The 26,189-nt window shown below is 50.2% G+C and overlaps 1 pseudogene; it reads left to right on the top strand.

Moving 5' to 3' along the window:
• Positions 1-23,656, top strand: LOC127306861 (wall-associated receptor kinase 4-like; annotated as a pseudogene).
• Positions 23,657-26,189: the final 2,533 nt, after the last annotated feature.

The raw sequence follows: 26,189 nt of genomic DNA, 5'->3' as shown, positions 1-26,189 counted from the left end.
GCTCCTGAGTACGTACGCCTTCAGATACTCCTCACTAGCCAATATACCAATCCCGCGTATCTAGTTCATGTGTACACCTCGAATATTGGGCGGACGAACATGAGGCTCCTCGACGCACTCTCCTGGTTGCTCCCACTGCTGCTGCTACAGGCGGCAGCGGTGCGGGCATCCGGCGTGAAAAGAAGCCAACCGGCGAACGAGACGACTCTTCCCTCCACCACCACGCTTGCCGGTTGTCAGAAGAGCTGTGGGAACGTGAGCTTCGAGTACCCATTCGGCATCGGACCTGGCTGCTTCCGGTCGCAAGACTTTGAGTTCATCTGCAAAAACCACAGTTCCTCGCATGGTCCCATGCTCCTCATGAACGACGGCATCACGGAGGTCGTCCAGGATAATGAGTATATCGACATCGACCCCCACCCAGATATTTTGTTATCGTTTTCCCGTTCCATCTCCTTGAGACCTGAGGTCGATGTGTACAACATGTCCTGGAATCTTGGGAGATCTTTCAGAGACTATAATCTGCAACTGAACTTCACCGGTTGCGACTTCGACATGCAAGTGCTTGACAGGAACAATACGGTGGGTGGGTGCAGTGCTACATGTCCTGACGAAGATATCATAGGCAGGGTGGCTCAACAGAACTGCAACGGCACAGGGTGTTGCTCCACCCATGTTAGATCCGAGGTTGCTGCTGCCTTCGAGATCAAGTTTGTCCGCCAAAAGATTGGAGAACCAAAATTCAGAGAGCACAATAATAACCGAATCTCCATGTGGGATGCAATTGATGTAACCGCTGGTGGCTATATTAGATGGAGCATCGTTGTTGATCAACCCGGCCCTGCTAGCACCTTCCGGCACAGGACAGATTATGCATGTCTCAGCAACCATAGCACTGATGACAGTAACGATGAACCAAACTACATCAGTTCTTATATTTGTATTTGCGAAGATGGTTACAGGGGAAATCCGTATATAACTGATGGATGTTCACGTGACAAAGGTACGTAATTACTCTCTGCGAAAAAATAAGTTTTTTTTTCTTACAGAGTCTATGCACACAGCCAAATTTCTTTAATTTTGTTGTTTAACCAAAACAGTAACTACTTTTTTAAGGAGAAAATTACAAAAAAATCACCACAAAGGTAACTATAACAAAACCCACCTATATTGGTCAACTGTTTTTCAAAAAAAAAACACTTAACCCATTTATAAGCCGTGCCAATGAGGTTTTCAGGTTTGTGACTGATGATTCAGTCTGACGTGGCACTGCAATAACGGTCTCGTGCGACATATGTTAGACTATTAAAATTCTGGACTATTTTGCAATTTTCTGAAACCATTTGTCAGCACCCCTTTTCTTGTCTGTCCTGAATAAATGCGCCGGCAGCGATGGAGCGGCGGCGAGTGGCCCTGCTCTGCCTTCTACTCCCTTCAAGCGAGGCAGCAACCCCTCTACTAACGGAAGGCTGACGCCTCCTACCACGACCCCCACGTTCCTCCTATCGTTCCACTTCCGCGCCGCGCGGGAGGAGGACTTGACCCTCTTCATTTTTTTTGACCCTGGCTACGGCGGGCTTACGCCAGCCTGAACACTTTTATAAATGACCACAAGAGTACAAGGGACTGTTACAACATATTAGAGGAGGTATGGAGGGGAAGAGAGAGGGAGGGGGGACCTCAAGGGGGGTCATAACCGGTACACCAATTATTTAGAGCGGAGGAGGAGGAGGGGGGTAGTACACCGGTGAGCCCATAACCTAATATCTTCTATGCATCTCCTGGAAACGAGAGTAAGGTCTTCATCCACACCGTTGAAGGTGCGAGCGTTCCACTGTTTCCAGATGTTCCAGAGAATGGCAGTAGTGGTGGTGGCTTCCTCGAAGTTCTGGCACAGCGAAGTCCAGAGGTCCGGGACACGGGAAAGCCCTCTGCTTGCGAAGTCAGGGTAGAAAGAGCTCCACACATCTTGGGCCCGGGGGCACAGAAGGAGTAGGTGGTCCGTGTTTTCATCTTGGCTGCATGAGAGGCATGCGGCGGTGGTGCTGAGTTGGTGTCTGAACCGCCGTTCGTTTGTGGGGATGCGTTTCTTGCTAGCCAGCCAACAGAAAATCTTGCACTTGAGGGGGGCAGCAGTTTTCCAAACCTTGTCTGCCAGATCGTCAACCTGCAGATGCCTGAAAGAATTGGAGTAGAAACTTTTGTTCGACAGCTTGGTGTTAGTGAGGCGGCACGAACGAGCATCCGGGGCATCTTGGCGCAGGACCACCGAACTAAACTCGTTTGCCAGGTTACGGAGGCCAGCCTCAGCAGCTTGCAATAGGCGCGGCCCCATGGTGCTGCGGAAATCGGATGCGATGGCCGTGGCCACATTAATATGGGCACGGGTAGAGTGGGAGAATAGGTTAGGGAAACGACCGTGAAGCGTGGAGTCTCCGGTCCAAAGATCAAACCAGAAGGAAGTGGAGGTGCCATCACCTTGGAGATGAGACGGAAAGTTTCGAGGCCAGCCACGATATCCTTCCAGATGGGGGTGTCGAGGTGGTGGCTTTCGCCAAGATCCCTGGATCCGTTCTAGCCGTAAGAACGACGAAGCCAGCAAGCCCAGGGGGGCATCAGAGTCAGAGTGAAGTTTGGTGAGGAATTTACTAAGGAGAGCAGAGTTTTGGGAGCGGATAGAGAGAACGCCGAGGCCGCCAAGTTTCTTGGGGACGCAGACGTCGTCCCAAGCGACCTTGTAGCTCCCCCCATTGCAGGTCTCTTCCCCATTCCAGAGGAAAGCTCTGCGCCTTTTATCAATGGCTTCAACGACCCCTACCGGGAGAAGGCTGGCACTCAAGGCATGGGCAAGCATGGCAGTGAGGACCGAGTTTACCAGGATAAGGCGCCCACCAATAGGGAGGCAGCGACCGCGCCATCCAGAGAGCCGCATATCGCTTGTATGAATGATGGGGGCAAAATCGGCTAGGCGAAGTTTATATGTGGAGAGGGGGAGACCCAGGTAGGTTTGGGGGAAAGAGGAAACAGTGCAACCGAAATTGTCAGCCATGGCGAGGGCTGCTGCCGGGCTGGTGCAGATGGGGACAATGGTTCTTTTGTGGAAGTTGATAGTGATACCAATGGCGGCAGAGAAATCATCGAGGAGCCGTTTAAGATTGGCGACATGGCCGGGGATAGCTCTGATGATGATGAGAGTGTCATCCGCGTACTGGAGAACCGGGCAGGGGAGGTCGTCAACCAGCAGGTGGAGGAGGAGCCCCTCTTGGGAGGCTTTCAAAAGCATCTGTTGAAGAACGTCCACAACAATGTTGAACAGAAAGGGGATAAGGGGTCGCCTTTCCGGAGGCCGCGCCGACATTGGATCCATCTACCAGGGACCCCGTTTAGGAGAACTGCCGTTTGACTAGAATGGTTGAGCATCTTAATCCAAGCCCGCCAAAGATCCGGGAAGCCTTTGGCCATCATGATATGGTCAAGGGCGTCACAGCTGATAGATTCGAAGGCTTTACGGAAGTCAAGCTTGAAAACCGCAGCGGGGGCGAACCTCTTGTGGCAGGCTTGCACCAGGTCTGCAGCATAGAGAAAATTTTCTGTAATAGACCTTCCAGAGATGAAGCCAGTTTGGTCCGGGTGGACGAGGAAAGGAATGAGATCCTTGAGGCGAAGGGTCAGGCACTTCGAGTGGATCTTAAGACAACAGTTTTGGAGAGAGATTGGCCGAAAATTATCCGGTGTGTTAGCTCCATCCTTCTTAGGAAGGAGCACAATATGGGACTTGTTAATGGGACAAAGGTCCGAAGAGAGGTTATGGAAACTGTCCATGGAGTCGTAAAGAGTGTTTTTAACAAGATCCCAGTTTCTCTTGAAAAAAGTAGGACCGAAGCCGTCAGGACCCGGGCTGGAGTTGTTATTCATAGAGAAGAGAGCGGCTTGACTTTCTTCGAGGGAAAAGGGGCGAATGATGGGGGCAGCTTGGGTAGAATTCAGCGAGGTGGAGGCAACAAGGGACCCCCAATCCAGCCGATCCACCGCATGGACGGGGGTGCCGAGAAGGTTGTTGAAGAAATCATGAAGGATGGAAGCTTTCACAGGGTGGGAGAAGACAGTTATACTGTCCCAATTGTCAAGGTTTTTGATTTGGTTCTTTCGAAGGCGACCGGAGGTGCAGAGGTGGAAATATCTGGAGTTTTCATCCCCAAGGACGCAATTTTTGATTTTTGCCCACAGGCGCCAGTAGGTGGCGCGCTCGGTGTTCTTTTTGCTAAGGTTTGACTTGGCCAAGTGGCGTTTGCGGTGCTGCCCAAGGCCGCGCATGTTCCAACAGTCAAGAAGGATTTTAATCAACATCAGAAAAAGACAGGCACCTAAGGTGAGAAAACAAAGCATCCGTAACAAGATACGAATACAAATCATGCCTTAACAGAAAGGTCTCACAGGTGCGGTTACATACGGGCTAATCCTTACATACAAAATCGTACGGGCAGACGTGTGAATCAGGTATTGGTTTGAGAGAATTAGGCCGAGCAACTGCCCCAGAAAACTTCCAACCACACGCATCCACGTTCGCCCGTAGCAAAAATTCCGTAATCCCATCCCGTAAGTGTAGGATTATTGGGCAAACAAAGGTGCCCAAAAAATAGTACTACCTCTGTCCATTTTTAGATGTCAAACATTTGTCTAAATTCGAATGTATCTAGACATTTTTTAGGTATAGATACATCCAAATTTAGACGAACCACTGGACATCTATTAATGAACGGAGGTAGTACTATTTTCACTGGACATCTATTAATGGACGGAGGGAGTAAGAAAAGCAATACGTAAGCCAAACCAAGGTGGCAGCACAGATGAACGGCTCATCATCGTAAGGGCAGAGAACCAGAAGCGCAAGGTGGATAACCAAGGTAGAGGCAGGAACCGGGCGAGACATAGCCCGTAGATAGGAATAGCAAGGGTAGCGGGCTGGAGGAGCACCCGTCGTCGCATTCATGGAGAAACAGAGGTCTCCGGCGCCGAAGACTCGGCAAGGCCAAGGTAAGAGAGCTGGATGTAATGGGCTGTAGCCATAGCCCCAACATCTTCCTTTTGCAGCTGGCCGCCTTCTTCAAGAGCAACGGCCAGAAGAGCATCGGCAGAGAGTTCTCCACAGCGTCTAGGAGCAGCCGCAGGCCCCTCATCAAGCTCTTGCTTCCTCGCGATGGCTTTGTTGATGATGAAGACGTAGCGCGCGCTGGCCAGACGAGAGAAGTGTCGCAGCTGCGGAGGAGATGGTGGTGCATGCCAGACAGCGCCGGACACCAGGGAGGCTTCACCAGCCAGAAGTTGCACCGGCGTCAAGTGCGACGGGGAGGCCGGACGCACGGGAGGCTCCGAGATGGCCTCAGCAAGGTTGACGAGGGGGAGAGGTTGTGCCCCGTCATCACTGCCAGCCGCACGCAGCTGCCCATGCACCGGACTAGCCTTGCGGGAAAAGGCGAGGGGGCGTCCATGTTGGTTGCCGCATCATCAATCGAAGGCGGCGACTGGGCCAGGTTGCTCATGATCATGTCGTTGGCGACGGCGAGAGTGACGGAGGTGCCAGAGGGCATCGCCGCGGCGCGGGCGAGGACGACGACTCAGAGGACAGGGTGACGCAGAGGCCCAAGCAGCGCCACAGAGTCGAGAAGCTCGACAGAGGCAGTGACGAAGTTGGCTACCATTAGGCCTTTGGAGCCCTTGTCGGAGGCGGCCTTGCGCAGCGGCAGGCGGAAGGAGAGCTGCTCACCAGAAGAGTCGGTGACATGCACGTCGAAGAAGCCAAGCCGAAGCTGCACATGCACACAGGCAGGTTTGGAGAGGACCGGGCCACCATTTACACTGGGCAGCGACGGAGCATTGGTGAGGGCCCGGGCCACCATAGACGCTACAGGGGCGGCGCTGAAGGACTCCCCTTGCGGTACCATGGGCGGAGGGATGCCGAGCATCTCCATGGCGTCGGTGTAGCCGTTGCCGCCCTCGAGGTCGACCACCTCCTCATCATCCTGCGACGAGGCAGCATCAGGAATAGGCCCTAGGTCCAGCCCAGAAGAGGGGGCCGAGCCAGCAGCCAAGTCCTCAAAATCGATGTTGGTGATCTCGCTAATGGTGCCGATGCTGCAGTAGTTCTTGATGGCCAGGTTGAGAGGGATGTCGGTGATGGTCTCCGCCTTGACCGTGACTAAGATAGCCTCAAAGTCGACACCAGTGAGGCAGATGGGGTCGATGGCATGCGGGTTGGCGTAAGGGCCGGCGGAGTGGGTGATGTGTTGCCTCTGCCAATGCCCGAAAGGGAAACGACTGATCGACAGAGCTGCCATTGCTTCATGCTCAGAGATAAACCCTTGGTTGGTTTCATCATGCCGACGGAAATAGACCGAGGCTTCGCGGCCAAAGAAAGGCCCATTGTTAACAGCATGCTCCATGTCCATATCGGAGGCAAAGACGGCCACGAGCTCCATCGTAGGAGGGAAACAGAGCTACCCGATCAGGTTCGCAGCCGAGGTCCGCTGCTTGGAGGATGAGGGAGTTAGGGTTTTGGGTGGGTGGAGTGGCAAAGGCATAGGCGAGGTGGTCGAAGTGGTGGAGGTTGACAAATGGCATATAGACATCCACATGGTCAGGCCGGGTCGGCACCTCCATGTCTTCAGAGTCAGCCGGATCACTGTCGGAGTTGACAGACTCATCGGAGGCAACATCAAGGAGCACTGGCTCGGGAGGAGGGAGGTAGTCGGTGGCGTCGATGATGGGGAGGAAGTTCTGGCATACCCTAGCTGTTGAAGCTTAAGCCTGACGACAGTCGCCGTTAACTGAAGAATTTCACCAAGTGTTTGACAATGGCTAGTTCTTCAGTTAGCACTGTTAGGATAGTTTCAGTTAGTTATTTACTTAGCTGAAAATAACGATAGGCTATGGAGACTTGTTCCGAGCTAGTGTAGCTAGTGGCCGTGATCGTAGCGCCGTGGGATGGCATGGACCAAATGCACACCGCACGGCAGCGTCAGGAAGTGGTCAGGTGTTCGTAGGATGGCACGAGCGAGATACCTGGTCATGCCCTTGTTTCTAGGATCGTTACACAAAATCCTCGTGTTTATCCTCTTCTCTCTATCGAGTTCTGGAGCTGAGTTTTCAGACTTAGCGTCTACATTTGGCATCAGAGCGGTTACCGACCCAAGTGACCATGTCAAGCGCTTCTCCGGCGATGAAGGAGAGGCTGCGGAAGGAGAAGGAGGAGAAGGATGCGGTGGACGCAAGGGCCGTTGAGAGCAGGTGATCATGGACGCCGGCACGGACGACGCGACATCGTGGACGAAGCACCGTACGCAGGAGCGGCGGCAACAAGATCACCGTCCATGAGAGGATGATGGAGGAGCGCGCCACGCCAAGAAACTCCATCGTCTGGCCCATGCTCACCCAAACGAACTACATGGAGTGGGCATTGGTCATGCAGATCAACATGGAGGTGAGTCTCCTCTGGGGCTACCCAGTGAGCGTGCCGGACGACAAGGCAGCGCTCGGAGCCATACTGCGTTTAGTTCCGCCAGAAATGGTGGGCATGCTCGCAGCAAAGAAGACATCGAAGGAGACGTGGGAGACTATCAAGACCATGCGTCTTGGCGCTGCCCGTGTCAAGTAGGCCACAGCACAGCGCCTGCGCAGGGAGTTGGCCTAGATCCAATTCAAGAACGGCGAGGGACTGGAGGCGTTTGGAATGCGCATCAACACGCTCGCCAGCAACCTGCGTATCCTCGGCGACGAGATGGAAAACTTCTGCAAGTCGCTCCTGCCCAGTACACGCAGGTCACCATCTCCATTGAAACCCTGCTAGACGTCTGTCTCCTCACGGTGGAGGAACTGATCAATCGGTTGCACTTGGCTGAGGATCGATACCGCCTCGGGCAGAGCAGCAATGACATGCAGCTGCTGCTCACGGAGCAGCTGTGGCATGCCCGCCACAAGGAGCAGGGCTAGGGCCGTGATCACTCTGGCGGCGACGGCAAATTCCGCAAAGGGAAGAAGAAGGGCAGCGCAGCGACTGTGCCGGGTGTGGCGGCATGCTGGTGCTCAATAACGCGACATGTCCACCGTTAAGTGGTACAACTGCAACAAGTTCGCCAGCCACTACTCTCGCGACTGCACCGAGCCACGCAGGTAACACAAGGAGAAAGCGAACCTTGCGCGCGAGAATGATGGCGAACAGGAGCAGTCATTACTCCTCGCCATGGTGTCTTCAGACACTGCGATAAAGGAGAGCTCCATCGAGCACGTTCTGCTGAACGAGAAACAGTCTCAAGCCCGCGCCGTCAAAGACGGTGATCGTTGCGACACCTCATGGTACCTGGACACCGGCACGTCGAACCACATGTCCGGGTGCCGCAAAATTTTCTCCGAGCTTGACATCGGCAGATGAGCGTTGTGAAGCTCTGTGACGGCACAGAGGTGGAAGGGCCCGATCATCTAAGAATTTCGCAATAGTGAGCATCTGACATTGTCTCACGTGTACTATATTCCTCGTCTCCGTAGCAACATCATCAGCCTGGGACAGATAGACGAAATCGGCCGCGACACCCACATACAACATGCTTGGCTTCATCCACGCGACGCCAACAATTGCCTTCTTGCATTCGTAGAGTGGAACTATAGACGGTTCTACATGCTGCGCCTAACATCGGCACAGCCGGTGTGTCTGATCGCGAGCGCCACAGACCCGGCGTGGTAGTGGCACACTCGCTACGACCATCTCAACTTCCGCGCGATGCGCGAGTTGGGGCCCCAAGGCATGGTAGGCGGCATGCCGCTGCTCAACCGCTTGGATCAGGTGTGCAACAGTTGTGCCCTGGGGAAGCAGCATCGGCACCCATTTCCCCAGGTCGCATGGTACCATGCCACGAAGAACTTGGAGCTGGTCCACACCGACTTGTGCGGGCTGATCACTTTCAACGCTTCCGAAGGATCAATGCATGAGCAGAAGCGGAATCCGACCTACGCCTGCTAGGATTTCGCTCAGATCAGGGTGGGGAGTTCAACTCCACTGTGTTCCGTCAGTTCTGCGACGACGGCGACATCAAGCACTTCACCATGGCTCCGTACACCCCGCAACAGAACGGCGTGGTCAAGCGGAGGAACCAGACAATAGTGATGATGGCATGATGCTTGCTGAAAAGCATGGGCGTTCCTGCCACATTCTGGGGCGAGGTGGTGAAGACGGCGGTGTACCATCTCAACAGAGCACCCACGCACAGTATCGATGGCATGACGACGTACGAGGTGTGGCACGCCAGGAAGCCTGCGGTACACCACTGCGAACATTCGGCTGCATCGTCCACGTCAAGCGGCTCGGGCATGGAATCGACAAGCTCGCCGATGATCTTCGTCGGCTACGAGGAAGGCTCAAAGGCGTACAGGGTCTACGATCTTGCAACAAAGAACATGCGTGTGACTCGCGGCGCAAAATTTGAGGAGCAAAGAAGGTGGGATTGGACGGGAGCGGCAAACAGCACTACGCCGAACAATTTTTGGTTGTCTACCCTGACGACCCTAGTGGCTCTAACACCATGCCCTCTCCGCCAATTTTCAAAGCTGGGTCATCATCGAACAATGCCCCACCAAGCAGGGGACCCATCCACGTCGAGCAGGACTACCTCCGCGACAACGACCACGGACACCAAGACGCCGCGCACCGGTGGAGTGGCACGCGCTGACATCGCGCCGCGGACACCCTCACCTGCATCAACGGAGGACGGCTGGGCCACGCCTCTGAGCGATGACTACGAGCGCCACGACCTCGACCACATGCTGCCACAGCGTCGCAAGATGCAGCACATCCTTGAGCAGCTGGACGAGGAACAAGAAGAGCAAGTACATCTCTGTCTTATGGCGGCGGAGGAACCTGAGAGCATCGACGAGGTGTTGTCCAAGGGATGCTCGAAGGAGGCCATGGACGCCGAGCCCGGATTAATCCACGACAATGACACCTGGGAGCTTTGCACGCTACCACCTGGACACATAGCTATCGGGCTGAAATGGGTGTACAAGGTAAAGAAGGATCATGCAAGACATGTCGTGAAGTATAGGCGCGACTCGTGACAAAGGGCTACGCGCAGTGGCAAGGCGTGGACTACGATGAGGTGTTTGCACCGGTTGCACGCATGGAGACCATGTGTCTGCTGCTGCCGCTCGCCGCACACCGCGGCTGGCCGGTGCACCACATCGATGTCAATAGCGTGTTCCTTAACGACGACCTGCAGGAGGAGGTCTACGTCCATCAACCTCTAGGGTACATTGACGATGAGAACAAACATGGTGTACTACGGCTGCGCAGGGCGTTGTACGGACTACACAAGGAACTGCGCGCATGGAACGCCAAGTTGAACACAACACTCACCTCTCTGGGGTTCGAGGGTAGTCCCCTCGAGCAAGAGGTGTATAGGAGAAACACTAGTGCCTCGACTCTCATCGTCGGCGTGTACATTGATGACCTGGTGATCATCGAGTCAGACAATGGCGACATTGACAGGTTCAAGGAGGAGATGCAGTGCACATTTGCCATGAGCGACCTTGGACAGCTATCCCACTACCTCGGCCTCGAGGTGGTGCGGGGAAAGATGCGATCACCCTCTGCCAGAGTGCCTACGTCGCCAAAATCCTTGCTGCAACTAGCATAACGGGATGCAACGCGAAGTACACGCCAATGGAGAGCAGGCTGAAGCTTGGCAAGACAGAATTAGTGGGATTCATCGACGCGACGCTTTACCACAACATCGTAGGCAGCCTCTACTACCTCTGCAACACGTGTCCCGACATCATGTTTGTTGTCGGCATGGTGAGCAGGTATCTGGAGGAGCCAGGAGCACCGCACTGGGCTGCGGTGAAGCAGATCCTCTGGTAAGTCTCAGGGACGGCGAGCTATGGATGCTGCTACAAGCGTGGTGTCAGCGTGTGTGGCTCTGCAAGCTCCTAGGAGAACTGATCGGCGACGCGCCACTGAAGGCGAAGCTGCGCGTCGACAACATGTCAGCGATCGCGTTAAGCAAGAACCCACTCCATCACGAGCGGAGCAAGCACATCGACGTCAAGTATCACTTCCTCCGTGAGTGCGTGGAAGATGGCAAGGTGGACATCGATTACGTCAGCACTGATGCCCAGCTTGCTGACATCCGCACCAAGGCGTTGGGCCGCGTCAAATTCATCGAGATGCGACTGAGGCTCGGCGTCATGGAGGTCAGAATCTGATCGCCAGCCTTAGGTAAAGATTTATTGAAGCTTAGGCCTGGCGACAGTCGCCGTTAACTGAAGAATTTTACTAAGTGTTCGACAACGGCTAGTTCTTCAGTTAGCAGCGTTAGGATGGTTTCAGTTAGTTGTTTACTTAGCTGAAAATAATGATAGGCTCTCGAGACTTGTTCCGAGCTAGTGTAGTTAGTGGCCGTGATCGTAGCGCTGTGGGATGGCACGGATCAAACTCGTGCCGCACGGCAGCGTCAGGAAGTGGTCAGGTGTTCGTGAGATGGCAGGAGCGAGATACCTGATCATGTGCCCTTGTTTCTAGGATCGTTAGTTGTTCAGTTGTAAGAGCTACAAATAAGAGAAAGAAAAACGAAAAATAGCAGTTGTTGAGCGCTGCACAAAATCCTCGTGTTTATCCTCTTCTCTCTATCGAGTTCCGGAGCTGAGTTTTCAGACTTAGCGTCTACACTAGCTCCCCGGCAGTGGTCGTACATGGAGCTCACGCACATGTGCAATCGGCTTGTGCGGCCATATCCTCATTTCTACGAAGATGAAAAAACGTAGGGCAAAAAATTATATTCTTACAGAAGCATCTAACAGGCTCTCGCGACCATGTCCGCGGCTGAGGAAGCCCCGCCGCCGCCACCTTGATCTCCCACCTCCGTTTAGCTCCGGCGTCGCTGCGGCCAGATCCGGGACCCTCTCGGCGTCCTCTCCCCGACCATCCCAAGGTTCGCCGCCGCAGCTGCCGTGTCGCTGCGGCCGCTCTGCTCCATTCGGGACGCCATGACGCCGGCTCCTCACCCCTCCAACTGATGGCCCTCTTCCTCAACTCCGGGCATCCCTGCCAGCTGCTACCCTCCTTGACCGTCGCGACTGCCTCCAGCTGGACGGTTTTGGGCGGAGAACTCCGGCGCGCTAGTCTCGCTAGCGGACGTCCTCATGCCTTCGGCGCCCGCTACTGGCCAGCCTCTCGGCGCCCCTGCTGGTGCCGTATCCAGTCTGCTACGTCTGCTTGCTGCAGGTTCGTGCCCGCCCATGCCGGCGGAAGCTTCATCTTCACACGAGGCTAGCTATAGTGCTAGTAGTATGATGCATATTGGTCCCACAAAAATGCTGACATGACATTAATTAAGGAGGAATGAGGAGATAGTAACATAGGTAGATACTGTATCATAGCACGACCAAGAAAAATTAATGCTAAACAAATCTTGTACACAAATTTGTATTGAGATTCTAAAAAACATTAAATATAGCAAGACTATGATACTACCCACTATAGAGATAGTATCATGTAGTAGTATCATGTAGTAGTATCATATGCATGATACTACTACATGATACTTACCACTATGACCAGCCTGAGAGCTCGAATCTGTGACTGCGGTCAGTGAGGTGGTTCTAGCTGCTAACGTGGCCGCCGCAGGGAGCGAGGAGGCGCACCTGGCTACTGCCATGCATCTGCTGCGTCGATGTGTGCAGGTAGGGCGTCTTCTTCTAGCCGGCTGCCTGCTGCTGTTGACAGCGAGGTCATGGGTAATGCGGCGATGACCACTGCAGTTGCGGTTGTTTTAGATGAGGATGGCTGGGTGCAGGTGAGTCGAGGCGGTTGCCTCGGCCAAGAGCCAACGTCTCTGGCTCGAGAGGAAGGTCTCGAGTGTAGCCTCGCCTTCAAGCGTTGGGCTCGCGGGAGACGTTCCAGGTGCCTCGAGCATGACCACCATGTCAGCATATGTCGTGGGCCCTTTAGATGTATCCGTTGTCGTCGTCCTGGTCACCAGGAGCGTTTCTGCCGTGGTCGCTTTCCCGCTGCACTTGGTGAAGAGGTGGTCACATGTGTTCGTTCTCCGGTTGATTCTTCTCGCTGCCAACGGAGCCGCTCCTCGTCTGCTCAGCCTCGTCGTCCGTCATCACCTCGAAGTTGGGCTGAGGTCTTAGCACCACTCGGTTGCAACGGTACTGCCAAGACCCTCTCCTATGAGTTGCGAGCAGATCAAGGTCAATGCCACTATGGACTCTCTCTTTCAGTCCCAGATTGCCTTGATGCGCATGGAGCTCCTTAAGCTGGTTGATGTTCGCGTCGAGGAGGTGTCTCGCCCTCTTCGTGAAGAGGTGGCTGGTCTTAAGCTGTTGTTGGCGCGTGTTGGTGGTTCTTTGGAGTCGACCGAGCTTGACTCCTCTGAGCAGAAGTCGTCTGTGGTTGAGGTAGATCACATCTATGGTTGTTTCTCTCCTCATGGTCCGTCGTCGCTGTCTAATGAGTCGGCCACCCCTGAGCATGAGGGCATAGACATGGTTGTGACTCATGCGCTTGACCTTGAGAAGTGTTCTAATGTCGATACGATAGTCTCTCTCTTGCCTGAGTCCGACAGGCAACTGGTTGCTCAGTCAGGACTGCTGACACATGTGCCCGAACGTTTCTCTCATGTTGCGTCTGTTGACTTTGAGGGCGAGGACATAGGTGAGTTATTGGCTCCGGTGTTGCAGATCACACCAGAGCTACAATAGTTGTGTGGGGATTCTCCTGTGGTGTTTCCGTCGGTGTTGTGCTCTTTTGGGACCTTGGAGGTTTCCACAAGACCCTCACCGCCACATTTGAAGCCTTGCTAGTCCCTCGTCTCTTTGGACCGTGGAGCAGTGTTGGATCCTAGCTCAGAGGCTCTTTTTGCAAAGGAACTTTGTGGCTTGCTTGCTACTAGTTTGGAGGCAGTTAGTCCTGGTTATGGAAAGGAAATTGCTTGTGTCTTGGCTGGCAAGGGCTCAGAGGATATGATCAAGAAGGTGGAGAAGTCTCTTAGGAAGGTATCTATTAGAAGGATAAGAAGGAAGAAAGCCGTAACAAAGGAAGTTTCAGAGGCTTAATTGTTGGACTCTTTTTAGGTTGTCTCAGTCCTTTTAGTGGGTCTCCTTTGCAACGGTGTGCTTTTGGGTTATCTAGTTGGTTTAGAGGTTGCATTATTTTAGGGTGCTCTCTTGTATGTGTGTTCTTAGCCTTGTTGTTGTAGATTTTCGCTCGGTTTTTTTCCTAAAAACTGAGCACTCTCTTTTTAATTAGTAGATGGGGCAAAGTTTTTACCTCCGTTTGAAAAAGAAAACATACGGCATCCTGCCTTCTGAAAAATATATGAGTCGAACATATCAAAAAGATCATCATGCATTGCGGACCTACCCTCCCTACTGCTCGGGCTTCTCTGTCGCGCGCCCCTTGCGCCTAGCGATTGAGCACATCGACGGTGTGCTCAAGCGCTGTCATGCCGGGCTATATGAGGCAATTTTTGAGAAATCCCTTGATCGGCTTTAGATTAGGTTAATCTCTTATCTTCTACTAAGGGCATTTCCATTTATTGGCTAGTTTTCTTTAAAAAAATCCCAAGTTCTCGCATTAAAAGTTCTAATATTCACTATATTAAAAAATATTGGAGAATTATTACCTTGATTTCTTGCCTTTGAATCAACAAAAAGTTGGCAAAATTTAAGCTAATGTACACTTCTACAAGACTATCGACCAAACAATCAGCTACTAGACCCCGATACACGATATATTTGCCGACATAACGAGGGATGTCAGACCGATATACCAGCCTCGGCGATAAACCATGACAATATGTTGTAACTTTATAGCTCACCACATGATTCATTATAAATTGGCCGATTAATTGACATATCAGCCATTTTTTATGTTTTAAATAAAACTATTGTTAAAATAATATTTGCTCCATGCGATGCTTATATTTGTTAGAGAATTTTTTTTGTTTCCTTGCGCCTCAACCAAGCTTCGGTTAATTCCTAGGTCCGCCACTGTATGTGAGAACAGTGTGAGTCGGAAGAATACGACAAATATTCTATAAGACTATTATATGCCATCAGTGATGCTAGTCTCAGAGGCTTAAAGAACCCTTCTTGGTCCCCAAATCGAGGTAATATTTTCACTGAATCGCATCCGTTTAGGGAAACTTCAACATGACGATCTATTTCAGACACAAAATGTGAACACAAAATGTGAACTCATTCCTGTCTGTCGTGTATTGGCCATGACACCAATGCGGCAACCCATTTTTCCCATCCTTTTTTTTGTTCCTATTTTCACCATTTCGACCGTTCTATACATATAATTTCTACAAATAAAATAGTCTTTGACCGTCAAATAAAAAAACCAAAAGGAGGTTACAACCCCGGTCTCTGCATCGAAATCTTCTCCGTGCATACAACAATTTAAAGCACATAGTTCAAACAATAAATCACCGGTCCTGCTTTGTGGCCAACAAGTCATCGCAACTGTCGTTGTGCTCCCACGGGCGCATATAATACTAGACTGAGACAAAATTGTGGATGACTGCGTAAGACTAGCCACAATGGGAGTATCATAAGTAGTATCATGCATGCCATGTTGGCAAAAATCTGATGTGGCACACCAATTAATGAGGTGAGAGATGAGAGTGGTATCATAATATGATACGGTATCATAGCACGTAAAACTAGAAAACTTAATGACAAACACATCATGTACACACATTTACATTGAGATTCTACAAAACATTAAATATGATGATACTATGATACTATCTTATGATACTATGCATTGTGGGGTTAGTATCATAAACTAGTATCATATGCATGATACTAGTGTATGATACTTCCCATTGTGACTAGTCTAAAGGAGAAGAACTCACCTGGGCTTTTACACGGGTCACGGGCCAGAAACAGTCTATCGTTTGGTGACCTGGTAAAGTACCAGTTTGTTTGGATGTCTGTAAAAAATGTGTCATCTATGATGTTATAGTACATGCGTTTGGGTTGTCATTTTAGGCATACATCGTCTGCTTCTCCTCACCATATTAAAATATGGTAGCCTTACCATCACATAACGGCACTAAACAACACAAAGATGATCATCAGCACACTACACAGATATATACACATCGAACATAGTACATAGTACCTAATCCTAGCGTCACACTGGTAAGACGCCTACTTAAACCCGAGAGCATACTACTCAGGTCCAAAAGCAATGTTTAACAACCTGTAGATGCCAACATTACATGCATGTATGCACACAAACATGTGTTTAACAGCATCATGATGCCAGCACAACAACAAGTTCACAAAAGTAGACAGAGAGAACAAGCAGACAACCTTAACAGCGAGGATCAACATAAGAGCATTGGCGATGCTTCTTGCAGCTCCAGATGCTTGAATAGGAACTTGCCTTCCTGTACACGTCGACCTGGAAGCCGTCATCGGCAGGGATGAAGACGAGCGTGTCATCGACCTGAAGCTCAGCCTTACCTGCGAACTCGCTGTAGGACTTGATGAAGCCGACGTGATCGGCCTTCCACTAGAACTGCGGCCTTGTGCTCGCGGCGCTCGCCCATGTACAAGGCCACCTTCACTGGAGGGCCATTGTTTTTGAGCTTATACTTCTTGATCAGGAGGTGCTCCATGGCGGGCGGCACGACAAGGGCACTGAGGTCCTAGCTCTCCAACTGCACGAAGAACGAAGGCAACAGCTACCTGGGACCGTGCCCCAGGTTAGCAGGATGCCCGGCATGAACCCTAGGCTCAGTGACCTGCCGGTGGGCTTCCATGAACCCTTCATTGGCGTCCTGAAGCTGCACCCGGACGACAATGTCCCGTGACTCCCCTATGGGCCCGTCCGGGAAGGTTTCTTGGAAGAGCCAGCTGCAGATGTAATGCAAATGACAATAGTGAGCTATAGTTGGCATGGTGAGCTCCAATGGAATGCTTGTCATTGCCATGCCGATGCACAAGCTCAACATCACAATGCTGATGCACAAGCTGAACATCACCATGCCAATGACAAGATCAACATCACCATGCCAGTGACATTGCCATGCCGACGCACATTGCCAATGACATCAATCGGATCTACATTCATCGTACTCATGATGGCATTCATCCTACTCATCATTGACATGCTTATGACTAACATGCAACACCAATTGAAATTAATCCGATCTACATTGACATCAATCCGATTTGGAAGGGATGGAGCTCATACGGCCCCGTCAGAGCAGGAGGCCGTGCAGCGGCATCGGCATGTGGTCCACGATGTTGCACCCCAAATATAGGAGGACGTGGAGCCGGAGCCGGAGCAGCGGTTGGATGACAGGGGTCTGGAGCAGCGATTGGAGGACGGGGTACTGATGGAGATGACGGTTGCCGACGAGCACGGGGTCGGCTGAAGGTCGGTGGCGCGACCGGAGGCATCACATTGGGAGCAGCCGGACGCGTCTAGCCCTATGGCATCGGCGCGTGCATCGGGGTAGAGGTGAACCCCGACGGAGGGTCCATCTCTCGGCTGGAGCCTTCTGCACCCGCCACCCTGGCCGAAGCAAACCCTAGGTTGTAGGGCTGGAAAACCCCCATCGCAGGATCCGCCGATTGAATCCTGGCGGCTTGTAGTGAGGCCATGGCCGCGCTCCTCGTACCCATCCTAACGGGCCTCAAAGTGACGGGAGACAACCGATTCAACACCGGTACTCGACCGGGATTGATCTGCTCCACCGCATCGTGGCCGCCTGCCTCGTACTCCCGGACCATGCGCAGCTACGCAGGGTTCAGCGGGTGACCGTTGGGGCGGCGGGATCCGACGACGCTGGAGCCGAAGGATGCGGGCGAGGCAGAGGAGGCGAGGAGGCCATGAGCAGCGGTTGATGGGACGTTGGCGTCTGTCAGTGATGAAGGAGTCGAATGGAGAGAGAGAGAGAGGAGTGAACCGGTGATTGGTGATTGAAAGTGGGGAGAGAGGACCGAGTAATCGTGGTGTCTCCCGCGCATCTCCACGCGTGCAACCGTTGCACGCTCGCGTGCAAAATTAGACGACAACGGAACATACCAACTAGAAACACCCGATTCGAGCGTTGCTCTTGGGACTATCCTAGAGGTGTTTTGAGAACCGATTGAGCCACAACGCGGAGGCCTTCCGAGCAACCAAAAGGAGCCTCTAGAATACCAAACGCGCGATTGGTGATTCCATCCAGCCATTAACACTTCGTACTATTCGTAAATGTAGAGATGGTCTCCTCAAATCACAGCGCACCTTGAAATACTCCCTCTCTCACAGTTTATTTGGCGTACGCGTATCCCTAGATCGTAAATTTGATCAAATCAGCATTACTTATATGTTGTAAAAATTATATCATTAGAAAGTTTAGATGTTCTATTTTCTAATGATATAATTTTTGTATTATATAATGTAAATTACATAGGTTAAATTGGCGACCTAGAAATACGGGGAAGACTAATAAACTGAAAAGGAGGGAGTAGGATTTCACCTCGTTTTTTAAATAAATCCAAACAGCCGAACCGAGATAAAGCGACGAGTGAATCCTCTTACAAAGAAAAACACATATAAAGCAAAAAAACATAAGAGTAGCTACACCCCACAAGAAGCACCCCGACTACCAACTAGAGGTGACACTACACCTTCTTGTGAAACCACCAGGCATCGTCGCACCACACCGATTAAGCTGCCCGCTGGAGAGGACATACCCGATCGTTCCAGCGGACAGAGATATCCAAGAGTGGTGGAAACTTAGTCACGTGTAAAATATAGAAGGCCACCGAGGCTGCCAAAGGTCTTCAAGATATGATCTAAGTAAGCTTGATCCCCCATGATGGCGAGCTGTAACCGAAGAGAACCTCGGCTCCACGGCGACGCCTCCAAGAAGGTGACGACACAACACGCACCGTCATCGAGACCTAAGCAGTCAAGGGTTTTTACTCGGAGCTAGCTTTGGGAGGGGGAGGTGACCGCAACAGCTCCCCCAAGAGGGACATGACACGCATAGATGTCGTTGTTGCTAGCGCCGAAGCTCTGGGGTTTCACCCAAAATCACAACCACACCGCCATCAATGAACCAGGCCTCCAAGACATGCTCTGGGAGCCTCTACTGCGTGCGGAAGCACCAACGACCCATGATCCCCTGATGTCCGCTCCTCGCCACCCACATAGCCAAAGAGATAAACCATCACCACCGTAATGCCGCTCGCCAGAGTGCCAATCGCGCAGTCCACCTTCCAGGGGCCGCCGCCTCGGCATCCAAGAGCTCACGCCATTAGGATGGGACATACAACCAAATCATACTCACCATGACGACCATGGACGATGGCGGCGGATCCGTACCTACCTAGCCTAGCTCCAACCTGCCCGGGCACAACAATGTTGGACATAGCAGACAAGGCAGCCACGCGATCTGGGCCCCGCCTGGCCCAGGCCAGGCTACCCTCGCCATACCGCCACGAGGAGAGAATCCACCACACTGCCCCCAGAATGCCATTGTGGTCGTGCGGGTCTAGCCGACCCAAATCAGGTCCGAAAGGGCTGATCGGGCTGCATTGCCTCGCATCCACCCTACTCCGCCATGTGCCTCGTCCGTTAAGCCGCTGTCGCAGACCACCATCTCCACTACCTCTGGGCGATGTCATCCATAGATATGCCACGCCGCCGGCCACGGGGACGAGCTCCACACCTGAGCTGCACCACCGCTTGCTAAGGCAGCCCCCCGCAGCCTCTCTGGCGCACGGATATTGGAGAGGCCGCCGCCTTAGGCACCAGTGGACTTAGGACAGTGGCTATCGCCGGCTGCAGTGGGGGAGGAGGCGGGGAGAGGACTCTTTAGGGAGAGGTTGTTTGAGTTGCGCCCGGTCGCCCGCAGGGAGCGACGTGGATGGATGAAGTGTTTTTCTTTTATTTTCTGCAATTAAAACGCACAGTTCAGAGATGGTTGGGAAGACAAATGACTATAAAACATTGGATCCAGATATGTTTGGACATGTTTAACGCGATGGAAAAAAACTAGTACTAAAATTTTATAGTCGCTCTGATCCATAATAAATATCGTGATTTTAGTTCGAATCATTGTGAACCGGGGGACTAGGGTTTTTCAGGAAGATTCTCATGTGAGTGGTTTTGAGAAATGTAGAGGTTATTTTTCTCTACCTAGTGCAGCTCTGTGTAATATCACAAGTTAAACCGTTAATAAGTTAGCATTAGTATAATTACTAGTTTGGGTTGTACTTGGTGGGTTTAACCAACATGCATTTGACATGTTACACATGTGGCTGTTTCATGTCTGGTAAATAAAGGTCCAATTTCTTGAAAATTTAAAATGCACGTGCTGGTCATGTTATTAATTTTTCGATAAAGGTCATGTAACTAGTAGATTGTTTAGGAGTTGATCACGCCACCTCTTATGCTGGGTAAAGGTCTATTTTCTTGAAAATTTAAAATGCACGTGTTGGCCATGCCATTAATAGATTCTTTAGGAGTTGATCACGTGACCTCCTTGGATGAATTTTCCTTCTCCTTTGTGATGTGATCCAAAGAAAGATGCGCTGACCTTCTTTTTCTCTAATGAAATCAGGGTATCATCCGTTTCAACGAAACACCAATTGCTCTAAACGGTGTGGGAACATCAGTATTCCTTTCCCATTCGGCCTAGAAGATGGTTGTTCTGCAAGGATATCGTTTCAGCTCAATTGTACAAATTCGACATTGTATGCTTACTCTAGAGCATACGGCATATACGACAACAAGATCCTAGTCAACAAGATCCTAGTAAACTATATAGATATCAACAATGGGATATTGAAGGTCAAATACAACTCATACATGGAAGAACGTCCCTCGTTCCAGATGAATGAAGATTTTGACCCCTATGTTGCACATGGGGAATCAACATCTCTACAGTGGGTCGTAGCCGATTTAACATGTCAGGAAGCACGGGAAAACAGGACAGGGTATGCATGTGCTAGCATGAATAGCACGTGCCTGGATGTCCACTCCGCACGAGAATATTTTGGTTACCGTTGCAAGTGTATCTCCGGCTTTGATGGGAATCCATATGTCACAGAAGGGTGTCAAGGTACACTCTACCTCATCCTCATCATCTCTTGCGCACCTCCTAATATGCACTTCTCTCTTTGTTATGGAGATGCTATAATAAGTGGGTGTTCGTGCATCTTTTTAGAAGGGGACTTTTACCATAGCCCAAATTAATATAGATTATCCATTTTCCTTAATCCAATGTCCAATATGATTTGGTACTCTGCCACTAGATCCATGGAGTAGTAACTCGAAAAGTCAGTGAGTACTTCAATCTAAGGGGCAAAATGGTAGTCACAACAATCTCATTATTATTTATGGTAACTTCACTTTTTTTGTAATCTCCAAGCATTCGGCCAAAAACCATTGGACGTTTAGCAATAGTCTTAGCTAGGTTAACTTAACCCGTGGCCGGAGGTTAGGTTCTCCACGGTGTCCCCATGGGCCACAAGTCCACAATCACTTAGACAACACCCAGGGTAGTAGAGGGGAAGGGATGAGCCTGGAGCCAGAGGGATGTGCCCAGTAGTGGCGACGTATGGCCAAAGTAGAGGGCAGGGAGAGTGCCTGTGTGCCGTAAAAATTCTCTTCCAGGAAGTGATACTGCAAAACAATTTCAAAGAGGAAATTTTTAGATCTGCAAGAAAGCTCTCAAAGTTGTTTATATGTACATCCGCTTGAGTTTGTTTTGTAATCGATGATTACTTGAAGTCTAAAAGAAAGATTTTCTTGAACTACTTGCAGACTGGCCTCCATCTAGCAGTTTAACTACAATGCTTATGTATTTCCTCTCGTGTTACTTATTCATTGTTGCAGATGTTGATGAGTGCAAAATACTGGGCACATGTAATGGGACTTGCCATAACACTCAAGGAAATCATTATTGCATGGAATGTCCTACAAACACAGTTTATGACAGTGCAACAACGAGGTGCAGATCGACCAAAGAACAAAATCTGGTCCTAGGTGAGTTTTACTACACAATCAATTATATCGTAATGAGCTAAATGAAATCCTAGATATAGTAATGACAAGTATAATCATTACAGGTATCGCCATTGGGATTAGCGTTGGTTTTGGAATTCTACTTTTCATCTTGATTGTAATATTTTTCATCCGTACATGGAAAAAAGACATCCAAAAGGAACTACGAAGAAAGCACTTTCGGCAGAACCAAGGTCTACTCCTCGAACAATTGATATCATCTGATGAAAATGCGAGTGACAACACCAAGATTTTCTCATTTCTAGAGTTAGAAAAGGCAACAAATAACTTTGATGCCACACGAATTGTTGGTAATGGAGGACATGGCATGGTTTATAAAGGCATATTATCTGACCAACGGGTAGTGGCCATAAAGAAGTCTAAAGTCATTGAGCAAATTGAGATTAGTCAGTTCATCAATGAGGTTGCCATCCTCTCACAGATAAATCACCGAAATATCGTGAAGCTCTTCGGATGTTGTCTTGAGACTGAAGTCCCACTGCTAGTATATGACTTCATCCCAAATGGTTCGTTATTTGGAATCCTCCATGCCGATACCACTAGCAGTTTTGTTCTGTCATGGGATGATTGTTTGAAAATTGCTGCGGAAGCTGCAGGAGCACTCTATTACCTCCACTCGGCTGCTTCCATATCGATATTTCATCGTGATGTGAAGTCCACTAACATACTCTTGGATGGAAATTACACCGCGAAAGTATCGGACTTTGGTGCTTCAAGGTTGGTTCCTATTGACCAAACTCATGTTGTTACGAATATACAAGGCACCTTTGGGTACCTGGATCCAGAGTATTACCACACGGGCATGTTAAATGAGAAGAGTGATGTCTATAGCTTTGGTGTCGTACTTGTAGAGTTGTTGCTCAGAAAGAAGCCTATTTTTACAAGTGATTCTGGGCTAAAGCAAAACTTGTCAAATTACTTTCTTTGGGAGATGAAGGAGAAACCACTTGCAGATATAGTGGCTGCTCAAGTTCTGGAGGAAGCAACATCTGAAGAGATTAATGATGTCGCTAGTCTTGCAGAGACTTGCTTGCGACTACAAGGTGTAGAGAGGCCGACTATGAAACAAGTGGAGGTGAAACTGCAGCATATCCGATCCAAAAGATTAAGATCATGTCAGGTTGCAGTGACAAGTGAAGATATGCAACCTAGCTTTGTTCAGTGGACAAAGGCAAGTCAACCTTTCGCTGTTGGGTGTTCAAGATGGTATAGTGGACCGAGCTAATTTACCTTCTCAAAGGGAGCAAAACTGCTATAGCTTGGAGCAAGAGTTCATGGCATCGTCTACTCTGCCACGGTAGATCATTGGATTGTCTGGTTTTTTCCGTTTAAAGCACTAGCTGCATATTTTCCGTCCTTTGATGGATATGTCAATGTATACCGTATATTGTATTGTAGTACATTTACACTCAACAACGCTTTTCACTATTCAGCTTATATGGCCGGCCAGTTTTCGTTGCATCAAAATAGTGTTGTAAAATGCTACTGATCCACCTTTGTATCTCATGATTGGGCAATGATTTTGCATCTCAATAACTAATGCTGTAATAAGGTACTGGTCCACCTTCGTATATATATCTCACAATCGGGTATTGTAATTTTGTATCTCGGTAATATTGGAGTAATATGCTACTATCCACTTGTGCATCTCACAATTGGTCATTGTAAATTGTAATGGTTCTGAAAAAAATAAACATTGATCATTGTATAATTTAATGAACATCCTCGATCGTGGGCAGCACCACGAGAGGCTGGACGAGGCGCGAGAAAAGGGGCAGAACGCGCAGCTGGGCGACGAGGAGAATACGCTCAGAAGTGCTCCGCGCCGAGCTGCTACAGATGTTACAACGATTCGAGTCGGACCACCCTCGCCACCTGACAAGGTATCAACTTGTCAATGCCTATGGATTGTAGGCTAGGGTTTAGTTGGAAGTAGAGGGTAAGTAGATCTCGAAGGTTTCAGCCGAAAAGTACTCGACGATTATGAAAACTAGGGTTTGCAGACAATGATTCGATTGATTCTTCGTCCCTCGACTCCCCCTTTATATAGGAGGTGGAGCCGAGGGATTCGTGTTACACAAGTTTACAGAGTCCGGGACGGTTTCTAACTCATCCCGCCAGATTACAAACAACACTTCCTATTACAACTCTATCTTTCCTTAGTAAATCTTGGGCTCCCGAATCTTCTTATTCTTCGGGTATTGGGCCTCCAGTAAACCCCGGGTACCATCTTCGGCAGGCCCATTTGGGATGCCTATGTCAGTAGCCCCCGAGATTTTGCTTGAATCGTAGAGTCAGGGAAAATCTCCACTGTTTATTTTTATTCGGAAGCTTTAACTTTTTTATACTTCTTCACATAAAATTCTATTTTGTACAGGGATAATGGTAGTTGGGGCTAGTTCATCTGACGGATCAGGTACTAGTTAACTGCTCTAGTGGCAATCCGCAAAAACCTACTTCAAAATCACGTCCCTGGACATGACCTCGGGATACTGGTGTAAACTTCGACAGGTGCCGCTTAAGGTCTTACCATTCTGTCGAGTCCCAGTCGAATTTATCGGGTACCTAACGCGTCCGTTAGGATTTTTCTTCGTATCTGTTGATACGGATAAAAGTAGCAGAGCGCAGTCTTTGGCGATGCCACGCCCAGCAGAACGGATCTGGGGTCTTACCTTCGCAAATTTGCGGCATTCAGAAATTGATCGCAACTTCGGCGTTCTGAGAATATATTGTCGAGTGCTTTTCCGGCTGTTGGAATGGCACATTTTATCGAGTCAAATATGACTTATATTGCTCTCCCGATGGGAGTATATGTAGAGTTAATTATAACTCGAAATATACTCTCTTGCTTTTCTATTTTTCCTTTGGTAATTTCATCGGGCACGCGAACAGCGTTCCCGATGGGAGTAGCCCCCGAGGCTACAACCAAGAACTTGTGCTTGGTTATAGGCTCAACATTTTAGTCCACCTTGTCGCTATATTTTCATTACTTCCCAATATGATCTCTTTCTTCTTCTTTCTTTTTTTTTTATCTCTCGGGTGCGCGAACAGCGCTCCCGATGGGAGTAGCCCCCGAGGCTACAGCCAAGGACTTGTGCTTGGTTGTAGGCTCCCGCAATTTCTATATTTGTCATACTCGAAAATTTACTTTTTTCCGAAGTAGCCCCCGAGCATTTGGGCAAAAACTTGTATTTGATCAAAGGCTCCCGAAGTATTGAATAATTCTTTCTGTCGCCACTCTTTTATTTTTTATTTTTCTTGTCGACATACTTCCCTTAATCAAATTTACTTCATCCTTCTCGAATAGTCGTGATTTTTCTTCCCTGTGGGTCCATTGCTTCTACCACGTTGACACGTCGTGCAAGTGGGGGACACACGTCCTCCGCTTTTCCTGGCGCACGTACGGTAACGCCTATCTCAGTAAAAATACTGTTTTGCCCTTGTATTTAGAAGATCCATTCTCACCACACGATTTCTTCATCCAACGGCACACTGCCTCACCCGATTCTTATATAAACCTTTCTTCAACCTCCGTTCATCCCCTCGCTTGCGCCGCTCACCTGTTCCTCTTCGCAAAACTCCCCCTGCGCCCAACTCTCTCCGATCTTCCGCACGCACACACATTGCTCTGCCCATTGCCGTTGATGCCACCGCGCGCGCGTCTGACTCGCCACAGCACTCCGGAATCCAAGATGGCCGCCGAGGATCTTGAGTGGGAGAGATCCAAAATCTCCAACCAAGACGCCAACACGCTGAAGAGGCTTGGCCTCATGAAGAAGGAGGGCGCCATCCGCTTCCCTAGCGAAGAAAGCTACCCCAATCCTCCAATGGAGTACCGGGTTAGTTTTGTTGATCATCTAATCCGCGGCCTTTCGACCCCAATCCACGATTTCCTCCGCGGCCTTCTTTTTGTTTATGGGATTCAACTGCACCAGTTGACCCCCAACTCAATCCTTCATATTTCTATTTTCATCACGCTTTGCGAATGTTTCCTCGGAATCCCTCCCAATTGGGCTCTGTGGAAACGCATTTTCTGCCTCCGCCGCAATGGCTCCCACAACGCCACTTATAACATAGGTGGCGTTGTTATCTGTGT

The sequence above is a fragment of the Lolium perenne genome, chromosome 2 (assembly GCF_019359855.2).
Source record: "Lolium perenne isolate Kyuss_39 chromosome 2, Kyuss_2.0, whole genome shotgun sequence".
Classification (NCBI taxonomy): domain Eukaryota; kingdom Viridiplantae; phylum Streptophyta; class Magnoliopsida; order Poales; family Poaceae; genus Lolium; species Lolium perenne.
This window is presented reverse-complemented; position numbering and strand designations above follow the sequence as displayed.